Source organism: Phalacrocorax aristotelis, chromosome 9 (genome assembly GCF_949628215.1).
Source record: "Phalacrocorax aristotelis chromosome 9, bGulAri2.1, whole genome shotgun sequence".
Taxonomy (NCBI): Eukaryota; Metazoa; Chordata; class Aves; order Suliformes; family Phalacrocoracidae; genus Phalacrocorax; species Phalacrocorax aristotelis.
This window is the reverse complement of record NC_134284.1, coordinates 31,859,174-31,879,871: the sequence shown is the minus strand read 5'-3', so window position 1 is coordinate 31,879,871 and position 20,698 is coordinate 31,859,174. Positions and strand designations below refer to the sequence as shown.

Here is a 20,698-nt window from a genome sequence, read left to right as displayed (position 1 = left end):
TGCTGTCTGAATCAAGCAGTGATGGGGCAATCTCTGTTAGCAGCCGGAAGGGAGGGGATGAACGCTGCTTGAGTTGAATACCCTCCATCAGCGGCGAGGGCCCTGCCAGCAAAAATCTTTCATTAATTTAAACTTTAAATAGCACCGGCAGCGTTTACCCGAAGCAACGGCACAAAGCAGCGTGGTTGTGCACAGCCATGGGCTGCTGCAGGTGTAGCTGTCTGCCGGCACGGCTGCCACTCCCACGGATTTTATGTGACCCAAGCCTTCTGTCACCAGAGACCCTGCAGGCAGCTCTGTACAGTCACCTGGGGTTAGAGGCAGGGAGCACTAATACCCTTTGTTCACTGGGTAAATTCTATTTCCCTTTCCATTGTGCTGTGCCGCTTGTCAATGTAATGTTACACCCAGGGTAGGAGACTTGTACAAAGAAACTTCAGTGAAGGCTGGCAAATTACAGTCCTTTACTTGTGAATGGGGACGTCATAAGAGATGGGTTGAAGCAATGCACCTGGTGTAAATAATTACATGCTTGAAATGGGGGAAAAGGGCTGAAGGCAAGCTAAATGCCAGGTGATTGTTCTGGATGGCAAGGGAAGGCCTTTTCATGCAGGATGAACAAATGCCCTGCTCAGGAGTCTGCTGGTGATGGAATGATTAATCTTTTCTCTTCTCCTCCTCATTCTTTCCTTGACTTTTGGGGGGTTTTGTTCATCCTCCACTACCTCCCCCTTTTGTTCTCATTCCCAGAGCAACACCTGGAGGTAGTGGGCTGACTTAGGAAAGGAACCCCATGGTGGCTTGTTCCAACCAAGACTGGATTTCAAATAAACTGGGTCTTCATTTTTTCCAAGACCCCATTGATCTGCAAACTACCCTTTAAATGACTGAAGCAGGAATCTGAAAGCCAGTGAATTTGCTTTACCAGCCATCTGAGTTGGATTTCTTAGACCTGCAGCAACTATGCTGCGCTCAACTGATGTTGTGAGCGATGGTGGTAGTCCTTGGCTTCCATTGAGATGTGTAATGCAGCTGAGTTTACCATGATCAAAGTTCTTTTTTCGCAATTCTCTGTGCCTTCTTCCACTGCAGGAATCAAACAAGCTCATATGGGTGAAATATGAAACACAGAAATATGCTTTCTTGGGAAAGTAGCACTCTTTCTTTTGAGAAGAAAATAGGAGCAGGATTTTTAGGGGTCTCTGCATAAACCCTGGTGCTCAGTAATGTGCGTGTACACAGGCGAGCATTCATCCCAGTTCCATCCCTTGTTCCCCACACAGGTGGGAAGAATGGTGTACCTGTACTCAGAGTTTCTCCAGTCCTGGGGGTTGTGCCGCAATGAGCTACACCTTTCCTCTCCAAATGTTGTTTTCAATTATACCAGTTGCCTTTGGACTAATACAGAAGCTGTTGATCCTTGGACAACAATCCTGCATCTCCAGAAGAGACCACGAAGAGTTGCCATGATGCTTCTGTGCTACTTCTAGACAAGGTAATACAGGGGAGGACACCCTGAGGCCAGATACACCAAGCTTTGGTTGACTTCCCAGTGGTGGAGTAGTGAAGGGGCTGATTAACATGTCTCTCTGCTTGGGTTTGGGGGAATCTGCTGTGTGTTGCTGCTTTTCCAGATGAATTTTTTGACCCTGAAATGAACAGCATGATAGAACAGGCATTGTGAAGATAAGGTTAATGATGGGAGGTAACTCAGCCCATTAACAAGGATTATTTATAACCCCTTAAACCAGAGAAATGTAAATTATGAAACAAAGCTCTTAATTTCCATCTTGTCTTCTTTTCTTCATGTGCCTTGTCTTTAAAATTTTAATACAGGACACCAGAATAACAATAGCCATTGTACACTTTTCTAGTGTCACTTTTTTATTCATCTATTTATCTGTTATAGTGCTTCCCTCTCCCTCCCCCCTTCCCCTCTCCCCCAGTAATCATCGTAACTCAAGGGGAAAGAGTCAGGATTCTGGCAAAACCTGTTTCTAAGCAAGTGAAATCCTGCCCCTACTGACACCACTGGTACATTTGCTTTGCCTTCATTTGGGCCAGAGTTTTACCAAATACAGAGTTAGAACCCTATTTTCGTTGATTATTTTGGAACAGGCATCAGTGCAGAAAAGAATTCAGAGGAAAAGAAGAATTCAGTTGAGCGGGACCTATTGCCCCAGAGCAGGTGTAAGGGCATACACGGACTGAGGACTGGCCCCTCTGAAAGCAGAGTCAGCAATAGGAGAGCAGTCAAACGTTAGCAGATTGGCTGCTTTACCACCCCAAATCTGAAGCCACTTTAAAGAGCCAACATAGAGTTCTTGTCTGATCCTTCACAGAACCCATGGCTGCCTTATTCATCATGTGAGATCTACCTTTACAAAGCATGCTTCAAAACAGAGTGGTTTAAAAAAAATAAAAAAAGCCCCCTTTAAAAGCATTTTATTGCTTTTCATGTTTAAAAAGTCTGGGAGAGCAGAGAGGCTGGTGAAACCTGGACATTTCCACACTCACAATGTTATTTAGCTCTTGTCATGCTCTGTTTCTTCATGTAGCCATTACGAGTGACTAATGCAGCAACACAGCACTGAGCACGGCTCTCCCTGGGGCTGGGGATCTCATGTCAGGAGGGTACGATCCAATTCACATTGAGATGGATACATTAAATCTTTTTACTCGATGCCTTGTCAAGAAAAGCCGATCTGCCTGCTATCAAATGCACAGGGAGCGCCCCAGCCCATAAAAGCAGTTTTATGTGCTCATTGATACAGAATAGATTGTCACTAAACCTTTCAGGCATTGTTGTCAAGGTCAATAATACTGATCTATTTTAGCACAACAGGAGGGTAAAAAAGGAATTCTGTCAAGATATGACCTTTAAAAGACCTCATCTTTGGAGAATCAGAATAAAAAAAATGTGGAAAGGATGTTATTTTGTTACCGTTGGGCTTATCTGAACTGCCAGTAATTATACTCATTAGCAAGGAAACAGCTCAAGAAGTGATTGGGTTAGTAGTGAGATGTTCCAACCAATAAAGGAAACAGTGCACTAATACAGTGAGTTCACGTAAAGATGTTTAAAATTCATTTTTCCAGTTGTGATTTTTAGCAATATTCAACTAGCTTTCCCTTAATGGGGCACAGACATCGCACATCCAACAGCACTCACCCTTCACTCCCCCTCCCGTTACCCTACGCTTCTTTTCCTCTGGCTTCAAACCAACCAGCTGGTCTTCACATCAAGGACTGTGCCTACCTCTGCACTGCCCTTGGGTCTCGAGTGGGGTCTGTGCACACCGGGTGCCACAGAGCATTCGGTGGGGGTCACACATGTGCCTGCATGTTGGACAAAGTCTTCAGCCATGGAGAAGGCAAAGCAGAGGCAGTGGCAGGGCGCCTAACCAGGCTCACTGTGTATGCTGAAAGCAGTTTAGTTGCTTTAATCTCAGCCTGAACGCACCGCTGGGCCAGCTCCTGGTGTTGGTGCAGACGCAACTTAGTTCTTTATCTTCTGTACAACCCCTCTCAGGTCCTTGAGGTTGGACTTTAGGGCAAACACTTTTCTCCAGTTTTGTGTTGAATGTGAGCAGACTTCATTGTCATTTTGCAGTTTAACGCTGTTAAATATGGATCAGAACGTGACCTTACAAAGCCTTTCTTTAGATACACAAATATTTCATTGCTGCTTTTCCCTCCATTATCAGAATGAGGATAACTGGGGATGGAGTTACATGTCTTAACCCACGATTCACTGCCAAGTGCTTTAACTCTCACATGTTACATTAGCCAGCATCTACAGGCATTACTGTGTTTAATGAAAAGATGTGATTTGCAAAATCACCAAGCTAGTTAGCCTTAATTGGGAAGAGGTATAGGTAGGAGAAGAACAAGTGTGTAGAACAAGCAATTTTTCCAGCCAGCATACATAAGTCATTGCCTACTTTGCTTCAGGGAGGTAATTTTTCATGTGCCACCAACACTGGCTTTTTCGCTTGACTTGATCTGTATTGTGGCATATGCAGCAAGCCGTTCTCCCTTCCTCTATGTTACATTTACTTTAGGCCAGTATAAATACATCTCTGGAAATCTGGAGAGAAGAGAGTCTAAAGGTCCTTCATGCATTCTCTTAAAAAGCTGGTTTTACACTGTGCACTCAGAGCTGCCATCCTGTAGCCTGCAAGAAAAATCCCACCTGTTTCTGACATCTAGTATCTACCTTAATAGTAGTCCCTCCCGCTTGCCTTGGCCAGTCCCTTCAAGGTCTCATCCTTAGCAGTAGCAGTGGTGATCACAGGTCTTACATTACTAGTGACTGGACAGGGGATTAAGGTGGCTGTCTCCAGAGGTTCATCTACAAAAATTTTCCCAAAGATGTAACACAATACTTTTCCTTTAAATGTGAGTAGTGGTAGGGATTCAGAAGTGCTGGCAGAATCCTTTTAGCAAGTGACAGAAGTTCCTTTCGTCATCCCAGGTAGGCAGTGCAGAGCTGCTGGCAGCATCTCTACCTGTATGACATCTTTTGCACACAAACCAAGGAAGTTTTGTCCGAACAGTTCCTCTCGTTCTAACTGTCCAAGGCCTCCATCAAATCTAATGTCAGATGGGGGATGGCTGAGCATGGGACTCCCTTGGAGTGTGAAAGTTTAACCATGTGAAAAGGGAGCTTTAACCATTATTTTACCTGGAACATACTGATTTCCCAACAGCTCTAGCAGAGATCAGGGACTGCAGCTATTTGATTCCTGCTCAGATGGGAGGACCTCTGGGAGACTGAGAGGCAGCCGTGGTCTTCCCTGTTGTACAAGGCGCAAAGTCATACTTCAACATAGTTCTCTGGAGTGGAGAATTCCCTTCTACTTACCCATCTTTTGGTATAAATGCAAGATACTAAATACTTAGGTCTCTGTCTATTGAAGGAATGTGTGTTATGGCATCTCTTTTTGCACAGAGTTAGGCAGTATTTTGTGATCAGGAGCTTTCAGCAAGAAACTGGCTCAGAGATCGCTGTACCTGCATCTGAGGCTGAAATTAATTTCCATCCCAAGTACTTTCCTTTTGGTCACTCAGATGTCTCTGGGAGAAGCCAGACTCAAACTAATTGATACTGATGCTCTTCAGCTCTTCAGCTTGGCCTTATCCCAGCAGCGAAACCCCCAGCCCAGGATTGTCCCATGCCCAATTCAGTTCCAGGCTGTATTGTGAAATTCCTCTCTCTCACCTTTTGGAGCAGGGCAATGACAACATTCAATTGGAAAGTATTTCTTGGGTCACTGAGCTAAACTTTCCACCACGGCAAACCAAGTCCTGTAATCCTGTTGATAGACAAAGACATACACAAGAAGTGAAATGGCTATTAGTCTTGTTGGATTATCTCCTAGTGTATAAATGGACAGACATATAAATGGATGACTAATTCAGAGTAGTGAGTAATCACAAGATAGCAATATTTCCGTAGCTTGGGAAAGTCCAGGCTATGTGTGCTGTTTGGTGTCAGCTGAGATGAAAAATGGTGGGTTTAGTAGGTCAGCTAAGATACACCCACACAGATATATGGTTTTTGATAAAGCAAGCAAACACATGCAGTGCTGCTAACAGAAATATTCCATAAACCCCATGCATTATACTTTTAAAAGAGAGACCATATGTACAATTACATGATAAAGTTTAACAGGATCTGTAAGCTTTGCCAGTGTCCTGAACCATGAAAGCTGCAGATAGTTATAAATGTCAGCGAGATCTCCAGTGAAATCGTAACATTGGTATTTACTTCAGGACTTCATTACTATTTATTAATGTATAAGATCATAGATTTGAAAGTATAAATAGATGGAGGAATTTTCTGTGAACAGCAAAAGCATGATTTGGAATATACATCTGGGAGGCAAGTGGAATATCTGATGCATAGGAAACATTAAACAAAGGTTTTTTTCTTGGAAATCTCTTTATACGCTCTAGTTCAGTTTATCTTTCCGCCATCACAAGCAGGGCCCAAGCACAGGCAAGGAGGAATTACATAACTTTTGTTTATATTTCCATTATTTTAGTTGATGTATTTAGAACAGCTTGATAAATTAATCATGACTTGTGGTCCAATTCACAAAAGTTTGCTGGCCAGTTTGCACTCCTGCATTTGCAGAACTTAAAACATGGTGCTCTTAAACTTGGGACACTCGGCAAATTTCCTCTCCATTGAACCTAACTTGTGCCAAGCGCTTCCTGCCCTGTAACACCCGCTCACAGAGCGTTACAAACCAGAAATTCAGTGTCCGCAGCACAGTTCCTGTGGCAAGAAGGGAATTACATTAGGTTTATGCCAGATGAAAGATTTGCCTTGTCAGGGGAGCTACTGGCTGACTTCTGCCTCCCTCCTCCCCCATATAAGCTAAAAAAAACCCAGGGTGACCATCGTGTCATTGAAGGGATTACACTTCAGGTCTAGTCATGCATAAATACATTTGGTTGCATTGTTGTTGGGTTTTTTAACCAATGAGTTATCTTCTGCATATTTCCTTAAATAAAATGAAAAATTCTAGTAGGATAGATTTTGGATACAAAATCATCCTTGCCTCTTTTTCGTCTCCTACTCATTACCCATGTTTCTCTTAGTCTCCTGAAATTTCTAACTTACCCACTAGTTTATATCAGTTCTTCAGATCATCTGTCCCCAGAAGTAAATAAGGTTCAGCTTCAAAAAGTGCAAAAGAATTTGTCATTTTCTCTCCAGGTTTCCAGCCGCTTTAGCTCCTTCATATTATCTCCCTGACCTCTCTGTCAATTCTCATGTATTCTCCACAGCCCTACGAGCAGTAGCAGCTTGTGACATTGCAGCGCAGTGTCACAGCTCGCTCGACTTCAAGGCTGCCCCCCGCCCCCATGCCAGATGCTGCTGGCCATCCTATCCCACAATGCACACTGCAGAGGGCTCCCTGCACCGTGGAAAAGCTATGAGCAGCTGGGGACTGCCACACTGCAGGTTCCTGTGTGCTCCTGCCCAGCTCTTGGCTGCATGAGGCATACCAAGCTGTTAGCCCTCCTCTTCAGCTTCATATCACATGGCGTGATGGATGGTGTTGGCTTGTGATTATCTTCACCCCTCAATAGGGGCAGCAAAACTGCACACAAAGCTCGTCTTAGTTTGCTGTGTTCAGTAGATTTCAGCACCATGTTCTTCAGCATCATCTTAAGCCGAGAGTTCCCGATTTACAGGCACCAGAGGCAACCCTCAGCCATCAAATTCTTGTGGCCCCACCAAATCCACACCTCCACTGGAGGATTTTAGGAAATCTCTGGACCTATAGGGAAGTTGTTAAATATGTGTGCAGAAACACCACCAGCAGCTGCGCTGTTGAGCCCCTGATGTGTTAAGCAGAGGGTACCGGGCAAAACAAAGTCAAGTAACTAAGGAGCAGATGCCACCTTCCCAGGCAAACCAGTGTCTGAGGAGCAGGAAGACAACAGAAGAGATGCTCTCAGAATAGCACACAAGATACACAGCTCTGACCCCAGAGTTCAGCAGGGTCCCTAGGTAAAATGGAGAAAGATTTAGCTGCAAAATCTCTCAGCCAAGACAAATGTCAAATAAATAATCAAATAGTCACTGGTTCAGCTATTTTAGGAAGTTGTGCATTGCATAGATTTAATTAAGCTCATCATAAAAAGCCATTTTGCCATTAAAAAGTTTAAACATTTCCATTTCTGTGAGAATTTTTCACTTCAAGTTTCCTTAATTTTAAGGAAAATTATGTCAAGAACTTTGAAGAAAACAGAGGTTTGCATTTCAAGTTAAATGTAAGATTTAATTAAAACTACAAATGTTTGTAGCTTAAAGAAACTATGACTCCTTTTATAAATGCAAGCTGTGATCTCAGTGGACAGAGGGGATGGGAAGAGAATCAGGCCCTTATGGTCTAATTCTTCCCTTGGCCAAGACCAGCGTCTTGGGGGGCTGAGAGGACTAGCCCCATCAGCTTCCCACAGGGCAGCCATCTGCAACACCCAGCCTGTCCAGGCAGCCCCTGGCCCTTCGGTGACTCCACACAGGCGATGAAGCCAACTGTCTTTGAGAAGGTGAAGATGGCAGAGGGGGATATTCTGGGGGAGGGTGTGCAGCAGCAGAAGGAATAATGGATGCTCTAGTCTGGACGTAGACAGAGGCTGGATGGCAAAAGATGGCTGAAGAACAAAGTGCTGCAGAGGTCAAGGGAGTAGTAGACTGTAATAATTTAATGGTATACATTATCATCACATCCATCTTCTGTTTTTGTTACAGTGTGTGCTTGACTCAGTTGGGAGGAACATGTGTGCTCAGCCAGGGCCTGGGCTGAGGCACAATACCATGCATATAACATGGGTTATGGTGCTCTACAGCTATTAATAAGTAAGTTTATTAATGTTTTCCTTTTTTTCATTATGAATGGGTAATAAAGCACGCTTATTACACTAATGATTACAAAGAAAAGCGTTAGCTATTTTCCAAGACTGGTAGTGTTTCTACAAGTGACAGGTGACTTTGTACTGACCTTGGGTTTGGGACAAATGCTTCATTTCAAAAGATGCATCCAAGAGGTAAACGATGGGAATGCTGCCGTGAAGCTTGTTCATAGCTGTCAGGTTTCCACCAGGGGCTGAAGTTTCTATGTATCCTTTTTAAATTTTTAAAAATAAAGTAAATGGAAAAATATTGTAATCTGGGCGTGTTGACTTGTCTCAAATTGTATTGAGTGCAAATATCTTAAATATAGAGTTGTAAATAGGTCCATGGCACACAGTAAAGAGGCCGTGGAGTGTTTAACATGCTACTTTATTCAAATCAGCAAGTCCCATTACAGTGCATTACCTTAATGTCTTCTGTCAGAGTCTTCCTTCTTTGCTTCGTTAGACTGCTGTGTCTCTCAGACACACAGCTGCTGTTTGCATGAGGTATTAGGAGCTCTCAGTGAAAGGTACTATCGGCACCAATTATTTCCATTTCAGCTGTGCCAGGGTGAAAGTCAGCAACTGCATGCTGTTGTTCAATCTCTGATGCGCTCTGCAGTCCAGACAGTAAAAGCTGAAATACCTATAAGTTATCTCTACCAGTGGTTGTTCCTGCAGTCTTGAAACATAAAATGTCTTTTTGTCTGTAGGTGTTGTATTTAACCACAAGCAGAGGAAATGCATCACTTGCTGAAGATGGTGTTGTGTCGGATTATAATCGTGATCGTTGACATATGATGACAACTAGGAAGCAAAATGGAGAAAGATCAAATATGACCTTCACCTGTACTTAATATATCTACATTGCCAGCCAAATGCAGACAGGGGTTTTTTAAGTGATTAATGCTTTTGGGTATTTTCATTAATGCATTTTTTTTACAAGATAACAACTGGAAGCATCTTTAAAAGGCCTGAATTTTGAGAGGGTGTCTCAGCAGTTCATAAAAAGCCATGTCCCTGTATTGTCTTACAAGCTGGGAGTCTGGAAATCTCTGGTTGCTGGAGAGAATCTTGGTCCACAACTTAGGTTCTCTCTTTCACAGAGGAAATACACGTCTTGGACTGGACTTGGAGACAGGGGAGATGAAAGCAGTGAAAGGCACATAATTTGCATCTACTTCTTTGCTAGTGAGTACATCGTCTGGGAAAGTCTTGAGTCTCAGTCTTCCAAGTGTTGCACTCGTGGCAGAGGGGTTAAACTCATGCTAATAATGTGACCACTGTTTTTACCTACCTTCAAAACCCTTCTTAGAAAGTGATTCCTTCCTGGGCCCTTTTAGGGATGACTTTCGTATGCAGCGTGTGTCTCTACAAGACCACGTACTACATGATGTTATTCCAGAGAGTGTGTGTCTTTGAGTTGGAGTGAGTGTTACAGGGCAAGGACCTTGTCATCCCACAAGTCTGTACAATACCGTTGCTATTTACAGCAAATAACAACAACAATGGTAAAAATAATAATAGTACTAGTAACTTTTAATTAAATGGCCTTAAAAGGCATAACATAAAATTAAGATCCCTGTCTAGAGACTGTTGGAAGCCTGTGTATAGGACTTAAGACCGCAGGTAACAATTTTTTTAGGATGTCTTAAATGAGTCTGCAACAGAAACCATCTTTAATGTCTTTGAATAGATTGTTTTATAGCAACTTTTATCAGAAGGGTATTGTGCCAAATAAAAAATACCTCCCCACATACAAACCTGAGGCAAATATAGTTCTAGGTTTTCCCCAACTTTGAAAAAATTATGTGACTGTTGTTGCGTAAATAATACTTTCTGAAAATAAAGTGCTCATACCTGTATTTAAAGTGGTTTCAACATCAGCTTTCACTGTGAAGCCGACATCACTAAAAGAGGCAAAAAGCATAATTTATTAATAAAATTAATGAAAAATAACGCCGGTTATTTACATCAGTTTCAAATAATCCCAGGAATTCTCAGCAATTAAGATGCTGCCTCTTCCAAAGTGTGTGTGCTGTTCTACCATAGCCACATACTGGAAGATCTCAGGTTTAGGGAAACTCGCACCAAGTTTCCCCTCAGTGGAAATCCACTATCAGCTCTGTGTAGCCAGTGAGAACAGAGACTGATTTATTCCATGCAGCTTTGAAATCCAAGAGAAATTGCAAACCCTATAGTCATCCCTCTTCTTTCTAATATATGCTACCTAGATAGTTGGCATATATTGTACTCTTTAATTAAACTCCAGTGATTAAAAAGTAACTTTTTTCAGTAGCTGAGATAAGAGTAGCCTGGTTTTATATCATAAGATTTTTTATTTACCTTTTTATAATTAAGTCTGTGGATTTTGAAGCTGAAATCTATTTTGGAGTGTCATTGTATATAGTGTAAAGACAAGCAGAGTAGACGGATTCCGTCTGATAGCAGCTCATCCGCAGCGTCCCGGTGAAGCTAGGGTGGCTTAACCTAAAGGGATTTCTAAAGCGATTGTTGCAAGCCTCAAAATTCAACACAAGAGGGCTCCAGTTCCTTTTGTCAGGAAAAAAATCTCAGCTGATGAAAAAAGCCCAGCAAGGCTGAGAGGAGCAGTTCCCTCATGGTACAGCGCTGCAGCACGGTGACAAAGAGCAGCACGGAACTGCTGGCAGAAGATGTCTTGTCTGTGCCCGGCTCGTCGTGCCCCAGGGGATGGAAACAGAAAAACCTGGAATAATCACAGCGTGACTGTAGCCGTAAAAATGAATGAAACCGTGTGGTGCATGAAAGCCTGAGGTTTTGTGCTCAAACACCGACAGATTAGGGAAAGGTCAAGAGAAGTTTACCCTGACTGCTCCAGCTCTTGCAATCTGCAGCCTGACTCAGCCTTCACGTCCTCCTCAGACACCAGCTCTGAACCAGGCAGGCCAACAGCGTGTGCTGCCGTTAGCCCTTGTCTGTGGGCAGGAGAGCGGGTGGCTTTGAGGCACCCTGGCACCAGGCTCTCAGCTGAGGAAGACACAGCACCCCATCTGACCTGAGGGAAGGTTGGCTCAACAAGTTGTGCTGCCATGGTGCTTTCCTCAAACAATCCTGCAGCGGCAGCCCCACGGCCTCCTGTGTTTCACAAGCCCTGCCTTCGTAGGTTGGGCTTCACAAGGTGAAGAAGACCTGTCAAACAAGGACTTAAATCAGAGGCATCCTAAATGCGAATATCAAGATTGCTACGATATAGGCTTGACTTTCCATCATCAAACAATATAAAAGTAGCATTACCACCTTCCCCAGCTCTTGTTGGGGAGAAGTATTCTGGGCTAGGGGCTGGAGCCATGGCCAGGGAACTCAGCTGCCTTTTCTTCTGTTCTCGGTTGTATGATGACCTCCTGAATGACCAGGGGACTGATCATCTCTGCCTGTGAAAAGGAGATAGTGGTGGTGTCGTAACGTGCTTCAAGATCTGCTGGTGAGAAGAATGCTATATAGAGCAGTGTTTTACTGTTGTTAGCATATGTGGAAATTGCTGCCAGAGCACCTTCAGGGAAGAGCTGACAATGCTGGAGACTGCTCTGCCCCAGAAGACTCTCTGGGGCTGTTTCCTTTTTCTCAGGCTGCTTTGGGAGGGCTGCTCCATTGAAAAATAGTTGTGCAAACACACCACCATCTTCATATACACTGAAAGTAGCTGCTCTCCAGGGTCTGTGCGCATGCTAATGGTGATAAAGGAGGAAGGAACTGCATATTTGCTAGAAAATAAGTGGACTTCAGAGGAAGCAAATAGGAAAGACATTGTCAATCTCCTCTGAAAATAACCCACAACAGAAGGAAGGAAACAGATGTCAGTTATTTCTGCTCCTCATCTTTCATTTCCCCTTGGAAAACTTTATTCCAAAATCATTACAAGGCAAATCTGCTTTCTGAAGAAGACATTTAGAGCCAGCCACTGCTTTTCTCTGCTATAAAGCATTTGAACTATGTTTTGATTGATACTAGTAATTAAATTGTTTCCCTTGTGATGAGTTTCTAGCCTGTGTGTCCAGGGAAAGAGGCAGCCAGTGGATTCCAGGTAGGCAACTCTGCACCCAGGAGGGATGGAGGGATGGCAGCTGGCAAGTTTCAGCAGAAAGTTTGATTGGGCTGAAAGTTGTAGTGAGCCAGAATGAAACCATGCAGCACTTTATGTATGGACCATGAGAGTATGATCAGGCTGGATGTGAGTAATGAGGCTAGTAGTAATAATACCTAATAAAATTAGGTATTGATTATTCATTTGAAGCACTGCATGAAATATGGCCACGGTACTCAAAAGAACTCATAGCTGGACCTTGCCAAAGCTCACAGTGCATTTGCAGCAACACTGATTTTAAACAGTTTCTGAACGTTCTCAACCCTGGATTGGTGGCACAAGGAGGAAAGCCCCACTTCCACTTGTACTTGGATGAGCCCTCTAAGTTATCACCCAGCTTTGTTCAGTGGTTTGCCTCATTAAGGTCTCTATTCTGCACACCTTCAGCACCATCACTTGTCCCTGGAAGGTAGATGCTCTGCCACCTTCTGCTGTCTCCACAGCAGGAATCATCTTTCTGCATATAATAGAGCTTTTCAAACTTCTTCCTGCTGCTCTGACCCTTTAGTATGCTAGCAAACATGGACAAGTGGTGGAGAGGGCTCTTGCTGAAGTAAAGGTATCTCACCCAAGGTGTATCCCCCCCCCCTTATATGATTCAATGTACAAATGAGTGTTGGCACAAGGCAGTGTATATTGTCAGGATTTTAGCATCCTTTTTACAAGGAGGTAACTCTCATGTCTCTGATGGGAGGGATTACGTGCACTTAGCAAGTTGCTGCTATTATGACAGGGACATGTACATGAAGCTTGCATGGCTGAGTGTATTATGTCACAGGCCATATCCTCAACTGTGTAAGCAACTGCAGAGCCGCTTCACCATCAGACCTGTTAGCACTTCATTCCTCAAGAGCTTAAACTTGCAGTCCTTCCTACTGCTAGTAGCCCTTACTCATGTGAGTAAGCAGATCTTCCACTTCAGCCCTTGTAGCCCGTAAGCTGGTCCCTGTTCCTAGAAAATCCTCAGTGCTGGGAGGCTTTCCAGCCTTAGTGTTGTTGCTGTCATGTTCTTTGCAACCATAATATTTATTCACTAAAAGCTACCCCATTCACTCTGACCTGGCTCTTGAATGAAGATGGTGGCAAAGAGCCTGCTGGCTTCGGTTCTGCAGGCTCAGGGGTCTTATCTAAGGAGCTGCATCCTGTAAAGCACTGAGCACTGTCATCGGGTCCAGGCTAAAGCATGGGCCAAAAGGTGAATTGCAGAAACTGACTCCCCTGCCACTCTCTGAAAATCACTCCTGTGCTGAATTCCTGCAGCGAGCTCAGCACTATCCAGGCCTTAGCTGTGGTTGTCAATAATTTGCAGGGTTTCATGGCACAAGTTCTAAACCTTTCCAATTCGGTGGATCTGTGTAGCCCCAGTCCCTTAAATATCACCTCTGCATAAACCATAAGCTCTGACCCTCCAAAAATTCAAATGTTCTTAATGAAATTCAGCTTTAGAAAATGCAGGTGTTGCAACACCTTTTTTTACTCTGACAACACGTTAACGCAATTAGCTTCCCAAAGCCTTACTGTATGGGGATAAATGCACATGAGAGCTCGAGGCATTGCTGTAAGCAGCAAGTATCTCTTTTCTTTCTGGTGTCAGAATTAGGAGACAAAAAGTTTCATGGGTGGTCCACAGCGAAGGGAGAAATCTTTTCCTTTCCTTTTCTTTTCCCTCCTTCACAATCAAGCAGTAAAGAATACGTTGCTTTCAGCAGGCAGAATGTCCCTATTGCTTTTAATAGCACCTTTCAGCAAATTTACTAACTGCTCCTTTGCCATTTATTAGCCAGGGGCCTGAGTGTGAAAGGTGGTTATCTGAAGTGTGCTCTGGGAGGCTGAACTCGCTGTGAGGGTGGTGAGATCTAACCCTGGGCCTTGTTTGACTACCTTTGTGCCCGGTTGAAGGGGTATATTTTTGACCTGCAACAAAAACAAAGCCAGAAAGTTATATGTGATTTCATTTTCTTGGTTCTTAGAGAAAGCAGCTGCCCACATTTGGTTGGATTCAAAGTGAATTGCACCTTTTGTGTCACCTGTATTACAAGGTCACAGGTTTCACAGGTCTTTAGGTTTAATTAATACCTTCCCATCTACATGCCATATCTCCAGGCAAGTGTCAGTGATACCCAGATGGCACCAGTTTTATTTCCAGTGCACCTCCTCCAGTCTCTCTAGCTCTCCCCTAGAGCTGGGTGCCCATTTAAGCACACTGCTTTATAACCTGGTGACTGTGGGAAAATAATTTTTAGCGCTCTGATATTTCAGAGTGTTCCTGTGAACAGTGAATGTCTGTGTCCAAGGCCAGGCAGATTTTCATTCTACGTGAGGAGAGGAGCAGCTGTCCCTGTGGTCAACCGGCAATGCTGTATGGTTGGCACAGATGTGGTTTGCGAACAGAGATGGAGTTTCAGGAAGCTGGCTCACTCCTTGGCTTTGCGACAGGCTGTGTTTGGGGTTTTGCCCATGGCACATAACTACCTCCGCTGTCTCTGAGCATCAGGTACTCTGGGCTTCTCTGGGACATTTGGTCTAATGACTGATTGTAGAATTAGATGTGGGCAGATGGGAGAGGTTCCTGCTTCCCCTTCTTGACCTACTTCAATGTTCATCCCATCGCAGCAGCCAGAGAGAGGGACCAGCTCAATCACACGATTCAGTAGCAGAAGCCGATCCAGAGCCCCACACCTTGTCCTGGGTTGGGGACACTGTAACACCCTGGATAGCCCCCATGCTTGCCTCGCTCCTAGGCTTCAGAGGAAGAAACCGCTGCCACACTCGGAGCTGGCACAGGCGTAACATCTGATCCTGTAAATTCATCCCCACAGAGGTAGAACATATTCATATAGATAGCTCAGGTCTGATATCTTTCTACACATGAAGCAAGTTGCCATTAACTTTATAATTTTGAAGGAGAATTTGCTGCTTGCTGGAGTATTGGATTAGCAACATCCTCAGGACTTGGACTTTTGGTTTGAATATGACTCGGACCACACCTAAAAAGAGTTATTTAAGAAAGCAGAAAAAGACTGACAGGTTAAACTGCTTTCTTTTACAGCCAGGTCAGATGGTTATTAGTATTGACAATGTTTTCAGATGTGTATTTCTTCCTGGTAAAGTGAAGCATGTACGAGTGTGACTTTAGCATACCTAATCAGACATCCAAGACAGGTTCAGAGCCGAACAACAGCTTCAAGGGGACTACACAGCCCCTATATATATATATATATATATACACACCAATATTATAGGCCTAGGACTGAGCATGGGCATCTCTGACAGAGATCAGCCCGTGACACAGGGCAGACAAAGTCAAGGATTCCTCTGGCAATCTACCCTCCTTTTGGAGCATCACTACTCTTACCTGGGAGAGAACAGAGAATGCTGCTTAAAAATGCTTCCTTGCCTTCTTTTCACAGTCCTCCAATGTTACAAAATACAGCTTCCCTGACCAGACTTTTGTATATGCTGCAATTCCATTTTAAAAATGGTAAATTTATAATACATATGAATACATGCCTGTATCTTATACGTAGCTACTTTTTAGTATTTTGGTGCAATTTTTTCCAATTTCGTCTGTCCTGGATGTGTGTTCAAATGTGTTATTTCCTCCTGAGGATTGTAATTTTTGCACTGTGGGCAAAGAAGCCTCAAAAGAATAGGTTTTTTCAGGCAAAATATCCAGGGCACAATATCTGCTTTCATAAAGCTCTGGACATGCTGTTTGCCATTTCCTAATCTTATTCCTGTTTTTTTATGCTGCTGGAGACTAACTTCTGGTGGCAAAGTCCTTGTACAGAAAAAAGTGAATATTTTGACCAATAGCCTGAAATCACACATTCTTTCATTGAAAACAGTTAATTAGGAATTGAGCTCCGAAGTTAATTTCACCAAGGTCATTCACTGTTCTATTGGGTCCAGTGACCCTGTCTTAAGTAATCACAGCATTAACATACAAGGTTATAGCTTTCTTTTCAGTTGATGACATAATCTCTTTAATTGGTGTCAGGAGGCCTGCTTATGAAAGAACCATGGAAAACACCTATAGACTATAATTTTACTTTCCCCATTCATAGGGCAAATGAAACAAGCCTTAAGAATGTACTAGAGGCTCATTACATCTCCTAGCCTGTCAACACAAAGCCCCTCCATTTCAGCCAAAGCATTAGGAATGATCAATTCTGTTTACTTCTAACTTCAGCCTGTGAACTATTAACCTTTTCAGCAAAACTGGTGAATAGTAAATGTCAGATAATCCTCTCTGAGAAAGTTAAGAGGGTAGATAATGCATCTTAATTGATTAAAACTTGCATGGACTAAAGTTTAAAATATCAACAGGAGAATCCCTCATGATTCCTGTTTTTGGTGGGACGTGATCCAACTGTTCCACATTGACCCCAGTGTCCACTTTAATTTTATCTTTTCTGAGATAAAACTTTTCTAAAAACTATGCCTGAAGATTAAATATCCTGCTTAGCAGAAATTCCACATTTAGAAGACAAGGTCCTTTCCATAGTCGGAGCGCACTGGCTCAGCAGGAGAGGAGCTACAGAGCTAAGCGAGAGCAGGATTTCCACAGGTTGTTACTGTAGGTAGATTTAAAAAAAAAATCCCTGTTGACCATATTTACAAAGCTCCAGAAATGCATGTAAATACCTATATGCATTCTCTTCACCCTATAGTACTAGCAGTTACTGCTTAGCCTAAATATTTGGTGCTTTTTCCCCTGCCCCAGCAATTTGGACTCTTGCATGTTCTATGGTTGATCCAACTTCTTCACGAAGACTTTCTCTGTAACTGTTAGGAAATCTGTCAGCACTCTCTGAGTGACAGAAGGTCTTAAATTCTACAGTAAACAACACTACACTGTTTCTGGAGATAGCAAGATGTATTTCACCAGCATGACAATTATTCATGTCTTCCGCCTTTTTTTTCCATTGTATTCCTCTAAATCCTCTACTATTTCAGGTTTTTAGCATCTCTTTTGGGGGTTCACATAACCCACTTTTCCACTGTCGTACATTACCTTCTGATCAATCCCAGCTTCATGAAGCTATTCCTTAAGTTCATATTTATTGGTTGAAATTATCTTCACAATTTTTGTACAATTTTTATTTTATGGCTGGAAATAAATTTTGGTTTACTTTAAAAGTGGGAAGAAAAATTTTGAAAAGTAATTTATTTTTTCAAAGGAACAATCCTTTTTAAGAGAGAAACTTTTAGAACTGTACTTTTTCTCAGTTTTGGGTGCACAACATATTCATAGCAGCCCTTCCCAATCCTTTATTTTTTATCAGGCTGTGTTATATTCACATTGGAGTGAATACTGCTTATATTTAGCCTCCTTATCTTCAGAGCCATGACTATTAAAATAAAAGAAACAAAGAACTTAACTTGTTATTTGATACACAAAGCAATGCAAAAGACTGGCAAAAGCATTGATATGGAAGAGAAATTGTCAAACATGTTTTGATAAGCCAGAGAATGAACTCAGCATTACCCATCTCTCATTAGTGAAGCATTATTCCACTATTATCCTTACTCTGTGAGATGATCTCTAAGGAAAGCTGCCAATTGTCCCTGGCTCTGCCATGCACAAAAACCTGCAAGATCTGGGTGTAAGTTATCAACTGAAATACATCCATTGGCATTTTTTTTCCCCCAACTTGCTACAGCTCAGAGCAGCCCCGTACAGCGAGCTGGGCTCCATGGATGAAGTCAGCAGGGGAAAGGATGGTCAGCTGGGCAGAGCAAAGTTGAGGCCCAGGCAAGCTGTAGCCAAAGCTCTCCGCTTTTGCAGGCATTATTGGTGGCAACACGCCCAGTGAGTGCCTGGTGGTGCTCAGCCCCATGAAGGGAAGGGGGCATTTGAGCAGGAATGAGCATCTGGGGTTATAGGTACAAGTGGGGAATGTGTTTTATCACTGCTGGAAATAGCCACAGGGTAAAGGATGGCCCTTGCATTTCATCCCTTCCCTCTCTATGAGAGCAGAGGGTGGAATCAGCTGATCTGGACTGAAATCCAAGTGGGTCTGTTTTGATGGGATGAAGCATTGTACCCATCAGTCTTATCTTGGTGAGTTACAGCCTTCCAAGTTTTGTGGTGTTTTTTCAGTCTTTGGAGTAGCTTTTGGGAGGAAGAAATCTCACTGCTGCATTTCCTCTGTGCACAGGCACATAACCTTTCTTTATACTGCGCAGCACAAAGAGAAGGCAGTTCTGACATCCAGGGAGGAAAGTGCTGTTCCACCTACACTACCAGTGCTTTAGACAGCGAAGTGATGGCGCTTCTGCCAGTGCAGCTGGAAGCCTATTTTGTTGTCCAAGGAAACTGGGTTTTCATGATGTTCCCTACCTGTGCTGTGCTCTGGGACTCACCAGGATCAGTTCCCTCTCCTCTGCAGTCTCAGTTTTGGATGTAATGGTGTGCTCCACACAGATGTGCTGATTAGGGTTATTCCACAAGAAACTCCAGATCATTTCTGGGGATACCACTGGTTTAGCTGAAGTTGCACAGCTGCAGAGTCAGCTGGTCGATTTTGACATCGTATGTTACTGCCATTATCTGCACTTGTGGAGCTCACAGGATGCTAGTCCTCCACTGCATTACATCCTCTCCAGACAGGACAAAGGAACCGCTTCCATCCCAAAGAGCTGACCGTGTCATTTGGGCTCAACCCCCTCTTCAGAGGGCTTGTTTTCACAGAATCACAGAATGGTGGGGGTTGGAAGGGACCTCTGGAGATCATCTTGTCCAACACCCCCTGCCTGAGCAGGCACACCCAGAGCAGGGGCATAGGACTGCTGCGTCCAGGCGGGATGTGAATGTCTCCAGGGAAGGGACCCCACAGCCCCCCTGGGCAGCCTGTGCCCCTGCTCTGGCACCTGTACAGGAAAGGAGTTTTTCTTCATGTTTAGCTGGAACTTCCCATGTTCCAGCTTGTGCCCGTTGCCGCTTGGCCTGTCCTTGGGCACCACTGAAAAGAGCCTAGTTCCATCATCCTGACACCCACCCTTTAGATATTTATAGGTATTGATGAGATCCCCCCTCAGTCTTTCTTCTCCAGGCTGAACAAACCCAGGTCTCTCAGCCTTTCCTCATAAGGGAGATGCTCCAGCCCCCGATCATCTTGATAGCTCTCCGCTGGACTTGCTCAAGCAGTTCCATGTCCTTCTTGAACGGGGGGGCACAAAACTGGACACAGTACTCCAAATGTGGTCTCACTGGCAGACCTTTCTGCTGAGTTTGCTGTGCATATCCATGTGAGCTGGCTGGAGCTGTAGTTTCTCTCCCATTACCTTCTCTCCTATGAGCTTCTGGACTCAAGAGGAGACCTACCAAATAAGTCTTAGGAAAAGACACCCAGCACTCCTTGTGTCCTGGTGGTGGCAGCAGTGACACTGCTCTGTGAGGAGCACTTACCAAACTTCTGCCATGGACCGTAGAAGAGTTCACTGTGCCAAAACTTAAGTCTTTTAACCTCACCGCCCATTTATTCTCCATATTTAGATGATCGTTAGCTCATGGCACAGTCCTGACTTTAATGCAGAGGTAAGGATGTGTGTGTATGTGTGTGCACAGGTCAAACATGGGTTTGCTTATAACTCATTGCATGGATTCAGTAATAAAATTACTCTTCTCAGACAGTGGTACTTCTTAGTTGGTCAAAACAATTATAAAATATATTCTGCCCTCCACACCCCAGCTTCTCTTCAGAAGGAAGGCAGCTTCCCTCCAACACAGAAACACTCCACTATTTTCTTATTTGTCTTCTCTTTTTTCAAACTTGTTTAAGTCTTTAGGAGCTGGTCTTGCCCATTTAGCCACAAAATGCATGTGCGTGCATGCGTGCGTGTGTGTGCTTCCAGTGAAAAGAAGGGAAAAAACCCACAGGTTTGAGTTTGTACAATGTTTGCCCCTTTTCCCAGCAGGGATGGGTTTTGAGAGCCAGGAGACAAAAAGCATGGCCTCAACAAGCTGAATTTAAAAAAGAACATCATTTTCATTATGTAGTCAATCTCAATTACAAGCAAATGTTTTCTCTGTTGAGACTTTTCTCTTTTCAGAGCATTATGCAAGCCTCTTTTGTGGGTTGAGAGAAAGGATCAGTGGTCAATAGGGAGCAGAGTGTTGTGTACAGTGGATTTTTGTATCCTTTAGTCTAC

At 43.6% G+C, this 20,698-nt stretch overlaps 1 long non-coding RNA gene across 1 annotated transcript; it reads left to right on the top strand.

Moving 5' to 3' along the window:
- Positions 1 to 1,105: 1,105 nt before the first annotated feature.
- On the top strand, positions 1,106 to 10,286 carry LOC142062136 (uncharacterized). Its single transcript, XR_012662383.1, has 3 exons — positions 1,106 to 1,495; positions 8,276 to 8,383; positions 9,132 to 10,286. It is a non-coding gene; the product is annotated as an uncharacterized LOC142062136 (long non-coding RNA).
- Positions 10,287 to 20,698: the final 10,412 nt, after the last annotated feature.